Source organism: Salvelinus fontinalis, chromosome 16, assembly GCF_029448725.1.
Source record: "Salvelinus fontinalis isolate EN_2023a chromosome 16, ASM2944872v1, whole genome shotgun sequence".
NCBI lineage: Eukaryota > Metazoa > Chordata > Actinopteri > Salmoniformes > Salmonidae > Salvelinus > Salvelinus fontinalis.
The window spans coordinates 8,540,417-8,550,029 of NC_074680.1; positions in this window are offsets into that span (position 1 = coordinate 8,540,417).

The following is a 9,613-nucleotide window of genomic DNA, read 5'->3' on the forward strand; positions in this document are numbered from 1 at the left end:
TGACGCAACCTGAACATAAACTTACATAGACAAACGTAAACTCACGAACAGGAACGGACATCGAAACATACGAACAGCCAAACAGCTCCAAAAGTGAATACATCGAACACAAACGAAGACATCACAGGAGACAATCACCCACAAACAAACAGTGAGAATGCCCTACCTAAATATGACTCTTGATTAGAGGAAAATGCAAACCACCTGCCTCTAATCAAGAGCCATACCAGGCAAACCGAAACCAACATAGAAACAGATAACATAGACTGCCCACCCAAAACACATGCCCTGACCATAAACACATAAAAACTAACATAAATAGGTCAGGACTGTTACACTATCTTTGCTAGCTGGCTATGGCTATCCAACACTGGAACTCTTCCAAGTCAAGGTAAGCTTTTAGTTTTATTAATTTATTGCCACCATGGCCCACCCGGCGAACTGCTAAACTGCTTGCTGTACACTGTACTGCATGATTATTGCGGGTTTACTAACGTGTTAGTTCTAGTAGCTATGTTGACTATGATGTTAGCTAATATGGTGACACAACGATGTAGGCTGTGTGTAGTGGTTAGCAGTTATGGTATGAAGGTTTGGCATGGAAAGGTTTTGTCTCCTGGTCACAGACAGCTGCTGTGTTGTGCAATGAAGTCCACAAGCAAAAGGAAAAGGTGAGAGAAGAGTGCATAGATGCAAGAAGGAATTATACAACGAGCAAAGGGATCATGCTGTTTGTATGTGGCTGCTATGGAAGTGAACCGTGTTAGAGGGTGATCAGGGGTGTATTTATTCCACCGATTCTGTTGAAAAACGTTTATTAAACGGAAGCAAACAGAATGAAAAGGGGATAATGAATTTGTCCAATAGAAACTCTTGTTTGCAACTGTTTCGACTAATGATTACACACTAGATCAGCTTGATGCAGGCAATAGTGTGCAAGGTGAAATTGAATGTGTCACTGGCTGTCACCTTGATTACTCCCCATTTTCTCTCGACCTGTGCACCTACATTGTAAACTTTAATTTGTTGTTTAGGTTGTAGCAACCTCTTGATGGGTATAGTGAAAATGTGAGTATCATGTAGTAGCCTAAACCTATCAATGTTACATTGAACTGGGTGAATGGAATATGAATGACAGTCATCCAATAAACTGTAATAGAAATAAGGCCATGCTCATAAAAAAAAATCTGCCACCCTGGTCTTAAACGGCACCGACCGCCACGGTGTGTGTGCGTGTGTGTGTGTGCGTGTTAAAGGAGTTTTTAAGAGACGATGTGTAGCAGGAAAAGTAAACATGTATGGCGTCTCCCTTCTTTCTTCAGTTGTTCTCTACATTACAATTACACACTAAATACTCACCAATTAAATGGGAATCCATCTGACCTATACAGCATCAATGTATTATTCACTAATATCAATTTTGCATTACAACATTACAGATGAATAAAACATAAACGCAGGGAGAGAAAGAAGAGAGTCAGGACGGTGCATGTGGCCTATTCATTCTGATTAAGCTGTCAGTCATTCTCCAACAGGGTGAGTGAAATGAAAACGAACAGAATAATAATACATGATAGGAGATTTTCTCCATCTGAAAGCTATGAGAAAGAAAAGGAGGTTTGAATGAAGTTTGGTAGGTTTAATGTACATACTAACCACCTAATTGAAATTCCTTGTGAGGCTACTCAAACACTGCCTACCGCTGTACTCTTTCATCCTATCATCCTATCAAGCCCTAGTCTGCTATCCCAGGATCTAAGACCAGTGTCACACCACTCATATACTGCAATAAGACAGAGCTGACATTATCCTCTGGTAATACTTCTGCAAACATACTGTAGGATAGGATGTGGATAGGGCCTGCACAAATGCATTAGTCTCTGTGTCCTCCTGTGGAGGACGGTGTCCTAGGCCATCCTCCTCTTCTCTCCCCTCCTCTCCCCCTGCCTGCATCAAGGCTATTCAGAGCAGCCACAGCAAGCTCCATGTGTCATCAGGCAGGGTGATGGTAATGCACTATTTATTTTCATCTTGAGGCGATGCCTGCATTACCAGTGTATAAGATGTATGGCAAGACAATATTAATGGTGTCCCTGCCCCCTGCAAAATGAAAGAGGGCTCGGCAAAACAAACAATCTAGTCTCTCTTCTCAAGGCAACTGAGCAGGTATATCAGAGAGGAGTCAAATATGACCGTTAGCTATGATCTCGGTCTCTGGCTAGGGACGGTTAGGGGGGGACAGGGTTCTCTATATAATACAGCCTACTGAGCAGGCACACAGCTTCTGCCTGAACTATACTATCCATGACTATCTCACTAAGTTTCCATTGTGACTCAATGCAATTATATTCAATTATAGATGTTGCGGGTTGGATTGAACAGTAACAATGTCTAGTGAAAAGATGGCATGTAATGCAGTCATGTAATGTCATGTAGGCCTAATGTATGCATATATTTGTAAAATGACAAAGGAGGCTGACAGTGCAGTGAGTGACTGAAATAAATGATTTATCAATGGTACTACTACTTCTGTAATACACAAGAGCATGAAAATATTAGTTACTCCCAATAAAATTGCACAATTTGTGGGCAACATCTTTTTGGTGGTGTTTGTGCCGATTACTACCTAGACATTTTTAGGAATCTATTCTTACAATAGGTGGTGACGTTTTTGTCACTGTACTCTGGAATGTAGGCTAACAACAAATCCGGTAGGGATCTGTTTGTCAGGACCGGGGCAGGACCCAAGATGACAGAGCTGTCTCTCTGTATTAGAACGCACAGGAATATGGGTCTTTCCACGTGAATGCGCAGCCGACAGTGATCTAATTTCTCTGGCAACGTGGCATATTGTGAAATTGTGGTTGTATAAGAAGTGAAGGGGAGGGGAGAATTAAGGCAAGAAACCCTTTCGGCTAATTATAAAGCATAAGCTTAATTGGAAACCAAAACGGTTATTTCATATCATAATCCGCATTTTTATCTTTTTTTATCTGCTCCATTTATGCACATCCTTTTTAATGAGGACCTCTGAAAATGACGTACAGACTAGCATCATGTTTATTAATAAATTAACCCTGCTGTCTGTATTCCAGTGGAATTATCATAGGTTACCTATGTTCATTTCATCGGATAGTAGGCTACAAACACGGAATGTGGTCTAGGGGGAGAAAGGTGAAGGGGGTTAAAATCCTTTTTATGTATTAGTTGTAGAAATTGCAATAATGAGAGTTTATTGGAAAGCTCAGGCTGTTTTCAACTGTGCACTAGCGCCCCAGAAATGCATTGAAATGTGAAGAAAGGCAGAGCAGATGGATGTGTCGGTGAGTTCTGGGCCAGTCTTTTCGTCATCTCTCCACTGTTCTGTCCTCTAGAGAGAATAGAAGGCTACAGGATAATATTAGGGAAGATTTCTCATTAACATTCATCATTATAGCTGAGCTGTTAGCTTGATTACATTAGGACAATTTTTTAGCTATAAATAAGAATGTTTATTATCATAACAGTGACCTATTTGTTTGGTTTATGAATACGCATTTGAGGCCCATCCTCATTGTACACAACCTTTTGAGTTGCAAAATGAAATAATGAGAGCTCATATGTGTCGGAGGAGCAGAGAGAGAAACCTTAAAGGTGCAGTGGTGTAATATCAACAGGTTGTCAGCGCATTACAGCTTCCAATATGCTGGAAACGGGGCTTTTGTTTCCCCCATCGCTGTATAACCCAGATATTGGGTGGATGTACTATATTTCACGGGCGCTAATATAAAGGGGCCTGTCTGGTCGTGCAGGGAGTGTTTGTAGGCTACGCACTGGCTTCGGGGATGCCTGCAGCGCTTGAGCGCTCACAATCCCGAGAGAAGCACAGCGCCGCTGAGCGAGGAGAAAAATGGCTTTGATGGGGACAGGAGAGACAGAGAGGGAAATATGGAAAAGAGAGGGAGGGAGAATGATAGAGGGGGAAAGTTAGTGTGTGAGAGTGCACTCTCTTTGAAGTATTTTGTCCTGTGCATAAATAAAAACAACGTATGGATACGAGGCGAGGCGTTCCCCACATTTGTTTTTTGTGTAAAGGTTGAGATGATGCATCAGCTTATCTCTCATTAATTAACAAAAATACAATATAGGCTGAACTGCTTCCTGTAAACACAGCAAGGCTACATCTCTTTGGCGTAGGTTTAGCTAGAACTTTGTCGCACAGTTCCAATGTAAAGGTAGCCGACACTTAGAGAAAAAGGTTATTTGGGGTTCTATATAGAACATCTTGTTTTTTGAGAGGAGATTAAATAACCCTTTACTAAAAAACGTTCTATATATAAACCCAGTAACGGCAATGAACCTTGAGGGTTCTATCCCTACCCCAGAGTGTAATGTGGATTTTAGCCAACAACAGCTAACAAAAGCTAACACAGTCACGTCAAACTCTGAAATGACAACTAACTATCTGCCTTTTCAGCAAAATTGCTCTAGTTAGCAGCCTAGTGCTAGCTTGTTTGAATGGCCATTATGGTAGTTAGTTTGCCAGCTTGTTGATGAAGTTGTAAGTTAAGGGACTGTTCTTAGAAATCAGCAGGTATCTGACTTTGACACTTAGTAGGCGACTCTGCCTCACTACTTTGTAACATTTGGCTAACGTGATGCACACAGTTTTAATGCAACGTCAACTCCGCGCACTAATCACGGCAGAACAGAAACTGCCTTATAAAAACGAATTTGTACTATTAGCTAGAATTTCACTACACTAGCTAGCTAGAGCTAGCTACCTAATTTTCGGTACACGTTTCAATTTTTATAAATACTGATTCTACAACCTCAAAACACCTTAGCTAGATGTAGAATTAGGTAGCCATTCCAGCATAAGACGCGAGAGGCCGGTGGTTGAACATGTAAACAACCTACAAATAAGCACATTATTTGTTTATTTATTAAGGTAACCAACGTTTATTTAATTCAAATATATGAAGCCAAAGTTTTATGATAAACTATAGGCTAGCTAGATAAGGTTATTTCAGAATTCTAGACAGGAAAATGGTACATTAATTAGACATTTTACAAGCTAGCTAACTCTTACAAATAACACAAATTGGTCTTATTGAATATGCCAAATAGAGCTACAGAGACAATTAGCTAATTGTTACTTTTATTTCAGTGTGGATGATTTTTAATGAAGCCATTAAAAGACTGTTGCTGACCTCTGTTGAATGCACGTGATGGGCAATGGGCTGACAGAGGAGGTACGAATCAAAAATGATTCATAATCAATTAATTATAATACGTTTTGGTGATTCAATAGTTAATCATTACTTGACTTTTAACACACTATCTACAGTATGTTTTGCGCAGTCTGGCAGTAAACCAACTATCTTTCAGCTGCTGATGATGACAACAACAATTGCATGTAAATTGTTCTTCTACATCATAATAATTATGTCTGCATAGCATTTTGTCTTCATTTTGGCAGATGAACTCATGTTTATTACTGAAGATTAACATGTTTTTGCTCCTTTCTTCATCTTCTCGGGAACCAGCCAGGCAACAACCCATACTCTAGCCTACTGTTCCATAATAAAGTCCACCAGAGTTGGTACCAAGATTAAAGTGGGCCAGCATTCAAACAAAGAGATGCCTCCCTGGCCACCAGTGCATCTTTTTTAACTTTGCTTGCATAATGACAATAAAATCAGAAAACTATGCTGGTATTCTTTTGTTATTTAATTATTTATTATATTATATTCTCAGCTAGAAATAGTATCAGTGGTGTAAAAAGTACTCAATTGTCATACTTGAGTAAAAGTAAAGATACCTTAATAGAAAATGAGTCAAGTAAAAGTGAAAGTCACCCAGTAAAATACTACTTGAGTAGAACTCTTAAAGTATTTGGTTTTAAATATATGTAAGTAAATGGAATTGCTCAAATGTACTTAAGTATCAGAAGTAAAAGTACAAATCATTTCAAATTCCTTACATTAAGCAAAACATATGGCACCATTTTCTTGTTTTTTAAATTTAAGGATAGCCAGGAGCACATCCATCACTCAGACATCATTTACAAACTAAGCATTTGTGTTTAGTGAGTCCGCCAGATCAGACGCAGTAGGGATGATCAGGGATGTTCTCTTGATAAGTGTATGAATTGGACCATATTCCTGTCAAAAAGTAACAAGTACTTTTGGGTGTCAGGGAAAATGTATGGCGTAAAAAGTACATTATTTTCTTTAGGAATCTAGTGAAATAAAAGTAGTCAAAAATATAAATAGTAAAGTAAAGTACAGATTCCCCCAAAAATGACTTATGTAGTACTTCAAAGTATTTTTACACCAATGAATATGACTATTTATTGGTAGTAGCCATAATGAATAAATGGCACCATACAGCATTCTATATGGAACCAATTTTGGTTCAGTTAAGAAGAACCCCTAGGGCTATGATCAAATCCTTATAAAAGGGTTCTATATAAACTTTTAGCGATAGAACCCTTTTTGGTATAAGAGTGTATATAATGCAATGCAATACTCCACTGACAAATAATACAACAACAAAACATCTATGGCAGGAATTTTACTCCTATACACAAAATCTGACCACAAAATGAAAGGTCAGAAAAGTAATTACTATTTTTCTCAAGTTGTCCATTGGAATGAGAAACGCGTTTTAGACATGACAAAGTATAGCTTAGCTGACTGTCACCATGGCTCAAAGTTGCTGCCTACCCTGCGGGTGGCAAGATTTGTTTCGCCTGGCAAAGTTATGTTCAATAATGTGCATTGTTTTCCTGGAAAAGCAACTTTAAGTCAAAAGCATTTTACTCAATTGGCGACATTAATTGAATTCTTAACCATATGTATCGTTTACAAATTAGCTATGACAGAGCCCATCTCAAAATCCAATGGTTCTGACCGTTTGGAAGTTTGTAGTGAGCTTCTTTTCTCCTCCCGCTTTGGCCATGCAGTGCGCCTCGCAAAAGTGATTCCTCGTTATGAAATGATCAACTTTACCCTGTATATCAAAAACGGACCATATACACCGATTTTTTAAAGCAAAACTACCAAAACTATTGTTGATGGTAAACCTGAACAATCTAAATCAAATCTATTGTAAGCCACGTTAAGCGGGTATAGGCAGATGTGATTTGTGTCTCGGTAGCTTACTTTTATTCCGGTAAAATACATTTTCACGCATACATAACAATAACCTAGCAAATTACACAGGTTGTCACTCAATTAATGAAGCCTAATATCGCGCAAGCCATTTTAGCATTTGATTGCTGAAGTTGCCTCGCAGATGTGCAAGATCAGGAACAGGCTGCCTACCTCGTGTTGGTCAGCGCGCGAATCTGAGCACAGCGCGCAGTTTGACTAGGCTACTGATATGCAATAGGGTTGTTTGGCATGCAAAATGACTTGTAGATCAATAACTGTCAACACAGTTACATGCTTAGTTCGACACTGAAGGAGGCCTCATCCGTTGTCACAAATTATGAGGTATTTCGGAAGGTATAAAGAAAGTAATATGAGAAACAACATAACGTTTGAATCGATTTTCTGACCAATGCATGCTATATTTGGATTGGTTTGTGGTTTGCAGTCCTATCTTAAACATTTGAATCGGGGACCGAGGCGTATCGGTGACATGTCATTCCCACCAGACATGTCATTCCAATCCGCTCTGGACAGTCCTGTTTGACTACTGTGGTGTCATGACAGACATCCTCAATGTTTCAGCACCACGGACAGTGACATAGTCGCACGCTGTGGAACCGCAGGCCTACCTACCACTGCTGCTTTCTGCCCTCATGTGTAATTCAGCACCATGGACAACTACTGTCAGCACTATGGACAGCTACTGTGTCGTTCAACACAATTTGGGATTTGTTCAACAAAGATATTAACGTGGTTTAACCAAGGCTATTGCCATAGTCAACTGACAGCGAAAGGGCTAGTTACTGGATTCTTCTGATTCGATTAGGTCCCACCTACTGTTTAAGACGTTTTAACTTATGAAATGGCTTGATATGACAGACCCTTGGTAGGTATGTGAAAGTGCACCCTCAACGCTGTCGAAAAAACAAATACACAAACAAACACCAGGCTACAAAAGTACAGCTCTGATTTGGATTTGAACACTTTAGTTAAACCTCCATCTGTTGAAATGCAGTCCCGAGGTGGTTCTTGAAACTTTAAACGCCCACACGAAAAAACTCAGGGAGGAGAACAAAGACAAACATTTCAGAGCCCCCGTGCACCTCTCGCACCATGGCACACAGAGAGAAAAAAGCCTCCCCTTCTAAATATATAGCTTTGACGTGGGAGCGCGTGGGCTGGAGAATGCTCAAGCTAACACTTTCAACAAGGCTTTGCAATCTTAAGACGCAGATACCTTTCTCCCGGTTTTATTTTTCTAGAGTGGTAACTGTCTTCACCTTCCCACAGTACACGGTTTGCTACAGTATTTAAAATCTGTCTAAAATTGCTTTTGGACAATTATTGAGGATGACTAATTTGTTGCACCAGACATGTTTTCAGCAGTACCCAGACAGGCGACATTTATTCTTGAAGACGACATAATAATAGTTGTTCCCATTCTGAGCACATGATGTTACAATTCTCCTCAATTGGGAGCTGTCTGTTAATTTCATGAAAGAAAGATCTGGGCCCATTTTGGCTCAAGGAGGGAGCAGCCATTTCCAGTTTCTTAAGAGGAAAGTTGTCTATTGGTGCCCTCTCCCCCCACCCTTGGCCACCCTACAGCCCTATGCGAGTCCAGTGTCTGTTCTTAGGCCATACTAAGCCATTTAAAGCTGTTCTATGATCTTAATTCGATTCACCTGAGCTTAATGACTCTCATCCTGTTGGCCAGAAAGGCTTTGGTTTAACTAAAAGAGGGAGAGGGCTGGCTGACTGGCCGGTGTGGAAACGTCTCTCTGCGCACACACACACACACATACTTTTTTCCTCCCATCACAGTGCTCTTAGCAGGGACAGCCCATACACCTATGAGAAACGAGTGGATATCCACTTTGCTCACACACCTCAAATTCAGATGCTGACACTAAGAGATTCCATCCCTCTCTGTCACTGGAAACTATTAGTCAAACCAAACACAGACGCTCCCAGTGTCATTCACACAGATAGAACATAATTTGTTTTGCAATTGTGTGATAGCTTCAAACAGTGACTGGTGAATGATGTTTGCAGTGGTTGGAGGTTATTACAGACACAATGCATGATGGGAGATGGAGGGGGTTTAATTTGATGTTTGTGCTGTTGTTTAAAATCTCAGGAACATTGCATGACTCTAGGGATGATTGTGTTTATCATGCACTCTGGGCAATGCACTGTGTATTAGCAATGGGATGTATAGTTTTGTTTGTCCTTATGAAATCAGCAGGATGGGTCAAAATTGCACTAGCTAATATTTGAGCCAGGCCTCTATTTCCTTAATGCACACAGCTTTTTCTTAATAAAAAGTTAAAAAGACTACCTGTGACAAGTATGACCAGTATAAACATTATAATAACAAATCCATTGCAGATTTGCATATTAGGCTGCCTATCATGCACTCCTGATTATGGCTTCAGCTGTGTCCATGGTAACCTCGTAAACAGTTCATTTAG